The sequence below is a fragment of the Pelodiscus sinensis genome, chromosome 3 (assembly GCF_049634645.1).
Source record: "Pelodiscus sinensis isolate JC-2024 chromosome 3, ASM4963464v1, whole genome shotgun sequence".
Taxonomy (NCBI): Eukaryota; Metazoa; Chordata; order Testudines; family Trionychidae; genus Pelodiscus; species Pelodiscus sinensis.
This window is the reverse complement of record NC_134713.1, coordinates 88,175,322-88,185,285: the sequence shown is the minus strand read 5'-3', so window position 1 is coordinate 88,185,285 and position 9,964 is coordinate 88,175,322.

Genomic DNA, 9,964 nt, shown 5'->3' with positions numbered 1-9,964 from the left:
GTATCAAGAACTTTGCATTGGTGCAAGTAATTTGATTCCTTTAACAATTGTACTCTCAACCTCTTCTTTCTTACTTTTATTAATACACATTTAGATGATAGATTCTAAAGGATTGGCACAGCGTGCTCTTTTGGGTAAGATCAGAGGCATAAATTGACCTGGGAATGTGGCCTTTGGGATCAGAAGGATCTGTTTGGATTTAGTGAGGTTTTTTTCATAACCTCTCATCTGTGTAAGGAGGGATATTGGTTGAGGCATAGGATAAGCTGGAGTGTCCAAGGGGACTGCTTGTGTGACTTGTTGCTAGCCACTGTGGTGAACAGAAGTGCTCTGTGTGACTGGTTTGGTGCCTTATAGTGCAGGACCACCAGTCTTGGGCTGTAAGTAGCTCTGTCTTTAAGCAATTCACCCTGATTTGGCCATCTCAGCATAGCCACAGAAACCTGCTATAACACAGTTGAACTTCTCCAAACTGGCTGCCCCACCATGTAAACATAAGCAGGGAGTACATGCACTGCAACTGCCTGATGCAAGAGGGTACAAAAACAGAAGAAATATGGGGACTAAGGATAAGATGTGCTGCCATTTATAATCAACCTAGCAATACAGAACCTCTGAGTTTGTCTTTGAATTAACATAGCAATAACTTCTGCTGACAGATCACTGAAACTAATTGTAATAGAATTATTGATATTTTGAGAAAAGACGGTTTTACATTTATCCAGGGAAGCAAAGTCTATGGGGCAGATTTTAAAATTCCCTGCAGCCACTTTGTGCTGGTAAAATCTGGCTATACATGTGGTGCATCTATCCCTGGAAAGATTACCTCAGCATAGAGGAAACTGAAGCCTTTTACTGACATGCTGACATGTCCAGAGGAAACAGGGCATAGCCAGCACTCACCTATGTTGTGCTGATCTGATGCTTCAGCTTTGCCTCTTGGGCCTATTAGCATTTTAAGTAAATCCTTAAGGCTGTTATCACTTATGCTGAGGCACCAGCTCTGCATGCAGCAACCCTACAGCTGAAGGAATGCAAAGGTAGTCTTTACATTGCTTTATGTATACACACACTTTGCACTTTATGCTTCTCAGATGGGGCCAAAGTACAAGCTCTCCAACTTATGAAGAGGAAAAGATACTGTTCTTACCCTGGTTCTGTACCATTTTTGAGAGACAAAGACAGAGGACCATTATTGAGAAGAATGAACTAACAGAACTCCCTATACATACTATCATTTTTTGTATTTGAATCTAGTTTTATTTTAAAGCCTTTATACTTTCTAAATAGCTAAATACAATACACAAACAACATGTCCTAAACAGAGTTGATGATCATTGTGATTCGAGTGCTGTGAAGGTTCTGCCTCTCATGGTCACATGAGTCTTCATCGGTGGGTTGATGGATATATTTTTTCCAGTGGAACACAGCTGTTGTTACAGGATAGCAACCTCCAACAACATTCTGTATTCCACGGGGAGCCAATGCATAGATCAGAATGTTGGGTGATTTGATCTTAATTAGTGAGCCACTGCAATATGAATAAGCTGAATCTTGCTTAGGGCTTTCTTCCTAGCTATAGGAAACTGACGTTTTCCAGCTTATATGTACACAGATGACTATGGCCGTATTTTTATTCATTAGGATCAGCCAGCCACAAAGGTTTTCTTAGCTACTGTTACTACTTCAGTGTCCAAGTATATTGCACAGAATAGTTATTGCATAATACCTCCCAGTGCATGAACTTATTCCAGAATAATAGTGGCCATACTGAGAACTGTTATGGAGTAGCTCTTATGCTTTAAAGTCACACCATACCTTAAATTAAAATAACTTTCAAGTATAGAAAAGCCCTATGGTTCCCAAAAGCTGGGAACCAATCTGACAATCTGTGGACAAATGTCTATAGTGAATGGAACTGATAAATAGAGAATTCCTTGAGAGAAGGGAATAGCATTGATAAGTAGAGTTCCCCGCTTCATCCCATCCTTAGCAGCACCTAAGTCTTGTTCTTCATTCAAGTGCTGATCTTAAAAAAGTGGTCAGAAAGCATAGAGACGGTATCATTTTTATGTAAAGGAGAAGTAGATTTGTCTGTGTACTGTCGAGACTTCAGCCCATCCTGTCTCATGAGCTCTTTCAAAGGCTTGCTGCAAATGACGAAAAAGGATGGAAATAGAACAAAGAGTCTTGCATATGAGAGGTCTGGAGGCAAGGGAGCAGTTTCACATGATGAACTTTTAGGTTTCCTCTGAAAAGAAAGACCTGAGTCACTGTGGAGCATTTCTGTTAACTGCTGCCTTGGAATTGGTGCAGAAGAGCTAGGAGATCCATCATATCTCTTGAAAAATACGGCAGGATAAGTATGAATATATTTCCCATATCAGTGGATAGAGGGAAGCTATTTGTCAGGGTATATGAGTGCCCTGTCTTTGCCTGAAGCTAGCTCCAGGATGGTGGCTGCAGAGATGTGGTTTCAAAAATTATATTTCATTAACTTTGTGATTAGCTTGCTTAGAAAGGTGTGTGTGTATATGTGGGGGGAAGGATGATTTGCAAAGTTGCTGGAATGAAGTAATGGCTTCTTTGATAAGGGGTAGAACCACTTATTGTAGCACTGTAAGTTAGACAACTTTCATAAAAGGAATTGTTGATATCTATTGCCACTGGTCCTCAGTGTTTCCTAATCTATTTTCCTGACAGCAAAAAGGGCAAGGATCAGATTTTCAGGTGACTGAAGCACTGAAGACATAGAGGATTATCACATATTGCATAAGGGGACAAGAAAGGGAGCACAGCATGGTGTCTCTTGTCCTGGGATTTACTTGCTTGTGAAGGTCTGTGAGATGGTCTTGAATGCAGGTAGAGAAGATAATTCCTCATGAGAAGTGCCATGTACTGGAAATAAATAGAGACCTTTTGAGTTTATAACTGGTTACCATTCGGAAGAGCTCTGAAGAGCATGACATTTCTACCTCTATGACTGATGAGAAAAATGCTGTCTATAGCTGTGTGGAAATAAGCTGTTGTAGATGCTAATACAGAGGTGGGCAAAAACTTGGGGCTGGTTCATCTGAGTTACCCCGGTGGACCACTGCTATATTTACCCGCACAGCCACAGGTACTGGCGATTGAAGCTTCTGTTCGTGGATTGCTGTTATCGGCCAATAGGAGCGGCGGGAAGTGGTGCGGACCAGGACACGGCTCCCTTCCTGCTCCTGTTAGCCATAACCAATGGGAGTTGGATCACCTGTACCTGCAGCCGTGAAAGTAAATATACAGGGGAGGGATGAGGAGGCCACCATAAGCAAGCCCCAGCAGATTAGATCCAGCCTGCAGGCTGGTATTTGTGCACCCCTGCTCTAGTAAAACAGGAGTATACCTTTGGAGGGAGAAATCTTTGTCATGTGTGCTCTCTTGTTTATTTTTTCCATGGGCCCACTCTAAGAAAGCTGCTAGCGGGTCATTCTGGTTTGTTTACTTACCAGCTCTGCATCCATAGAGCCTCATGGCTCCTATTGGCTGTGGTTCGCAGCTCCCCTTGGCTGCAGTCCGGTAGCAGCTTTCTCAGAGTGGGTCCATCCGCGGACCACTTAGAGAAACACTGTCATAGAGCCAAGCAGATCTGTGTGGACATGTGGTAGAAGAGGATGGTTTGGTGCCAAAGTACCTATTGCATGTAATTGTATTGCTTCATTAATTCTCCTTAGAGGAGAAGAATATTCCATTAGTCAGCTATAAAATTTGGAAGAGTCCAGGAGTATTCAGGGTGAATCATAATGATAAGCTTCCCTTTGTCTAGAAACTGGAGTGTGTTACAAACTTGCTGGGCTCATCCTTGCTTGTTACCTAGAAGTTGCCTCTCAGCTTTGCCCATGATCCAGTCAGTTAGTGGACACAGATGGCTGAGATTACATTTATTGGTCCAAGCTATGAAGGATTATGTAAACTCAGTCAAATGGAGGTCACCCAGCAGATAGGAACAAAAAGGTATCTCTCTCAGAGAAAGAGCTTTTTGGGGTGGGGTGGAGAATCAGTTGGAAAGAGACTAGATTAGGGGAGGAGGAGGGTCCTGAGATAGGGCTTATAAATGGCAGGAGATCCCTGCAGTAAACTTCTTTGAGGAAAGGAAGTGGCATAGGGAATCCTTCTGGTGAAGAAGCAACCAGGGAGGAACTCTGCAGGACCTAGGAGCAGAAGACTTCCTTGTGGTTTGAGAAGGCAGAAAAAGTTATTTGAGATTTTAGATTTATGGGATCTTTTGTTATCCTGGAAGGGGATTGCACTTTTAAGTTCCCATGGAAGATCCAGACAGGCCACTGTGGCTATGTCTAGACTGCAGGCTTCTTTCGAAAGAGGCTCTTTCGAAAGCATCTTTCGAAAGAGCCTCTTTCAAAAGATCGCGTCTAGACTGCAGGCGGATCTTTCGAAAGAGCAATCCGCTTTTTCGAAAGAGAGCACCCAGCGAGTCTGGATGCTCTCTTTCGAGGAAGCCCTATTTACATTGAAGAGGAACTTTCGAAAGAAGGCGTTCTTCCTCGTGAAACGAGGTTTACCGCCATCGAAAGAAAAGCCGCGTTCTTTCGAAATAATTTCGAAAGAATGCGGCTTGAGTCTGGATGCAGGGGAAGTTTTTTCGGGAAAAGGCTACTTTTCCCGAAAAAACCCCTGAGTCTGGACACAGCCTGTGGGACCAAGAAAGCATAGACCAGAGGGTGCCAGGGATGATGACCCCTGGAAATACTTCCTCTGGACCCAGAGGGGTGCCCCCGAGGTGAAAGCCTATCATAAAAGGGGTAACAGAGAGGATTACGGACATAAAAGAAAACTGTATCAGGGTAATAAAAACTGCTAGAGGCACTCTTCACATGCTCATTCCACCTGCTATCTCTGTCACCAAACTAGCTTATTGTGTAAGCTCTTAGTCAATTTACAAGAGGTTTAGCTAAGCTAACAAGTAGAAATTGATAAATACTAGATTTGCTCCAGAATCATTTAGGTGCTAGGGGTCAGCAGCAGTCCTAACATCCAGTAACTTTACAGTTGCCTGGAGAGTACATTCATCTTAATTGCATTACAGAATATAGCTGTCCAACACCTACAGTAGTCTTATCAGTGGCTGCTACTAATAAGAGTCTGTAAATACACTCTTAATCTGTTTATATAATAAATATGGATAGTATAATAGGACAATCTATATATACACCTGTTTAATCTTGTTCTATGGGGTCACAATGTTAAAATAGTAGCTTGACTTGAAAGGAAAACCTTTTTTTTTCAAAAACCCACACTTTTGGGACCACAGTGTTCATACAAATCACTGGGTTAATTATGCATTCTAAAAATTATGCAAATAATCACTGTAGTGGTGAATTAATCAATGTTAATCACTTGAAAAATAGCTTTTAAGTGTTTTTATAAAAATGTGTGAAAGTATTTAAAATGATCACAGTGAGCTTCCTTTTTAATAACCCTGGGTTTTTTTAACACTGACAGATGGATGCTGCCTATGTTATTTTAGTGTTGAGCAACAGACACAGTGGGTGATCACAGGTGTAACATTCTGAAATCGGGCCCCAGACTCTTCTCAAGCTTAACAAGATGATACTGTGATTAATTCAGTTCTTGAGGAGTTACCTGAAATCTATGGCTGAAATGTGTCTCTTGTTCCAGTGGGAGACTCCTATTTAAATGCAGTAGTATTTTGAAATGTATATTTAACTACAGAAAGCTCAAAGGTTTTGGACACACATTGCAGTCTAGCTTGAAGTGACGGCTATTGCTGTTGAATACACAAGCAACATAGCTTTGTTTAAAAGATAAATGGCGAGGAACACCCACATATTGAACTAATCATGGCCAAGATTTCTAAAAATCTATGTATGCCCATAGTTAGATTCTCAAGACCACTTTTAGTTACCTAAATAAGTGGCCTGATTTTCAAAAGTGCTGAATACTGAGTTGCTCCCATTTGCTTCAGCTGAGGTGATGTGTGTTCAGTCCCTCTGACAATTTAGCCATAATTGGGTAAGCAAGACTTAACCAAAAATGTTAAATCCTGCCCTCTGATGTATGGAGCCACTAAGTAGGCAATGGATAATAAGGAGCCTCTTCCATAAATATGGTGGAAAAGCAAGGATCACATTTGCTGTAAGATCATTGAGCCTCACCACACTTGTAGCTAGGGGTTGTGATCTGCACTTTAGCGATGTATGTGTGCCAGCTCTCATCAAACTAGTTTACTGACATGTGACTGTGGCAATGTGAATGGTGGTATGAATAAGCTACCCTCAATATGTGCCTAGGACCTCTGGTGGCCAGGTACTCAGGACAGCTACCCTGCTCTGCTGCTCACATTGCCATTGGTGTCTATTTTTAACATGTTAACTCTTGAAATTTCAAGTGAAAGTAGCTGAGAGTTGAGTTTTACATCTGGAGGCGAAGAACTCACAACCTGATGGAATCCTTTTCATTCAGGGTTCAGAAATAGTGATTAATTGTAGCTCTGCCCAGCAAAGACACAGATGTTATTTTTGCAGATAGCAGTCTTATGGCACATGAAGCATTAGTCATCTCTCTTCAATAATTCAACAGGCTATTAATATCCCATAACTTTCTTGTACTTAGGAGTGACAATTGTATTTAAATTAATCATCCTGAAAAACAGACTATTCAAGTCATGGTTTGATTTCAGGAAAAACAATTTTGAAGTACCTGATTCTTCAAACTACTGAGCATCCTCACTTCTCTGACTCAAACTGAAGCTGATGGTTGCTCAGCATCTTGGAAAATTGGGTTCTATATTGTCAAAGGTAAAAACCTTAATTTTCCCTATGCTGCAATGCCACAAAACAACCAGAAATCCAGCTCAACTGGCCCAGTTTCAAATGGCTATGTACTTTTAATAAAAGGTGTCTGTGTCAACTTACTCTTTCCCCAACCACGTGCACTACACCACGAGGACAAAGAAGCATCTGTACCCCTGCTCCACATTTTTACCCAGAGAAGGAAACAATATACCTGATACTCATTTTAGTATGCATTTGGTGATGTGTGAAAAGTAAATGTATGGCCAGATGTGCTTCTAGTTTTGGGCTTGGGAGGTCTTAACACTGCATTGCTGCTGCTGCGACTAATGCAGATGAACCCCAGAATAGTTTGCTAATTGGCAAGCTCTGTTTTTTATTTGCACTATAGAGAACTAAGTTTTGTTCCTTGTTTCTATTTTGACATTTCCATTGTTGGGTTTATGACTGTATTATGCCTCATTAAAAACTTCAGTATCCCCCTCCTTCCATTTACAAAACCTTCCATGTATACCACTTGTCCATTCAGAAAATGAATAATCGTGGCTTTTAATGGGCTCAGGTCACCAAAAAGTGACTCTGTTGGCCCATGTGGAAAATAAATACCGGAAGTTAAGCGCTTTCACTGACATATGTCAGTGTTAGTGGCCTCACTGATCCAAACTGGTACCTGGCTTATCTACGCTGCAGAGAAGATTGAAGCTGCTGCAGTCAATCTTCTGGTATTTGAATTAGCAGGTCTAGTAAGGACACGCTAATTCAAACTATGAGGTGCTGCCTTTGGTGCCAATAGTCCTGCTCCTACAAGGAATAAGGGAAGTGGATAGAAGAGTGTCCTTCTGTCAGCATTCCACTGTGTGGATGGTGCCAAAACGAGATTTAAGATACCTTGACTCCAGCTACATAATTAATGTAGCTGAAATTGCATGTCTTCATTAGAATTTATCCCCTAGTGTAGACCTAGCCTGAAAGAGGGGCAGTCTGTAAGGCACCTGGGATCCCAAGAGATTTACCGATCAAAATCTGCATTTTGAATGGGTTGCAGGAATTTAAAACCAGTGCATTTGTGGACCTCAGAAGTACTACATGGAGACGACGTCTACATTATGAGTTTTTGCAGCATAAGCTGTGATTCATTTGCATATTTTCTGCCGATCTGATTTTTTGCTAGGGGTTTTTGCGCAAAAACAAGCAGTGTGGATGTTCCCTTTTTGCACAAAAACCCCAGCGAAAAAATGGATTGGCAGAAAATATGCAAATGAGATAGTGACTTATGCTAATGAGCCCCTCATTAGCATATTGTCTACCACAAAAACTTGTAGTGTAGACATAGCCAGAGAGACTCCCAAATGTTAGCTAAAGATAATCCCAAACCAAAACACCCAGATCTGCACACCCACGAACAATGAAAGTTCATATTGATATGTGGATTCAGTGGCTCTGGACTGGCATGAATTTGAGTACATTCCTGGCCAGAGTTTCTATAGAGTGTGGTTACCTTGCACCACATAACACAGCTGGCTGGCTCTGGCTGTGTCTGTCATATCTACTCCAGAAGGATCACCCCGTAGGGCACGAGGGATGGTGCTGTGGTGTTTTCAATATTATCTTTCCTACAGCAGGTGTAGTGGGTATGATTGTGACACCCCAACTTTGTGTTGTCTCCTCTACCATTTCTGGCTTATTATTATTTGCATTGCAGTAGCACCATATGTCCCAATCAAGATCAGGTCCCCAGTGTGTTCTGTAGTTTACAAACATATAGTAGGAAACACTGCCTGCAATTTCAGAGTTTAAAATCAAAACAGAGAAAAAGTGAGAGGGAAAGGGAGACACAGACTTACCCAAGATGACACAGAGGTCCGTGCAAGTAGCAAAAATAGAAAAAAGATCTTCTGATCCCCAATCCAGTGCCCTGTTCACTAGCCCTCACACCATTAATAGTCAGCATTAATCAGATTGGCTCTTTTGCAGCTGTGCTGTGTACCTGGGTACCACTCACAGAATGTCCTCCGAACCCGTGGAGTGCTAAGATGAACTTCACACCACTTTTGTACTCTCTCCCTATCTCCCTGGATTGCATTCTGTGTCATCCACAAACATAGCTGAGTATTTGGCTCTGCATTCTCCTGGCTGCTCATTTTGCTGGTTTATTTAATCTGTTAACTAAAAGCTGGAAATGCTGAGATTTGCCCTTTAGGATCATTGCATTCCATGTCACTCATATTTAGGGAGGTGAGGAGGAGAGCGAGGAAAGGGCAAGGGGTCTGTAATGGCTGCATATACAGCAAAATACCTTTTTGGTCTGCATTAGAAAGTTGACTTTGTTGGGACATATGTTAGAGCATGGATAGGGATTTAATATGATTGACATAGACAAGTGGTGACAAACTGTTCAGGAAAAACTAATGTATCTGTGCTGAGTGGCAAAACCATTAATGCACCAACCTTTTTTGCTTTAAAAACATCCTTTAATTTTTATTCTTATTTTTTCAGAGCAGTTGCAGCTGTCATCTCTGGCTCTCAATCTGCTATTTCATAGCATCCATTCATATTCTATGAAGAAACTCGATTGCCTAATGAAAAAGCTATCCATTTATATTTTTCAGTAAGAAAACAGAAAATAGAGAAGTATTGTTGGCGCTGACAACTACATTTCTAACCTTGATTGGTTCAGGAGCGTTGCTTGCATTCAGACCAGCAAAAGTAATAACTATAATGGAGAAAATACTATTGTCTTGTTTTTAAAAACCTTTTCAGAAATTCTATTGCAATCAAAGCTGTTTAAAAATGGCTCTCTCTCCTAATTAATTACCAGTGAAATTATTTGCATGCTTTATATCGTTTTCATTTTCTGCTTAATTTTTCTCTGTGCATGTTATTGAAGTTTGATGAGATAAGGTTCATTTACTTCAATATTATGGGCTAAAAATTTTCTTATTGAAACAAATGCATGTTCCACAGGTATATAACCAATGACAGAACTTTATCATTTTCATCTTAGAAAAGAGGAGACTAAGGGGAGATATGATAGAAGTCTATAAAATCATGACTGGTATGGAAAAAGTGAATAAGGAAAAGTTATTTACTTATTCCCACAATATAAGAATGAGGGGTCACCAAATGAAATAATAGGCAGCAGGTTTAAAACAAACAAA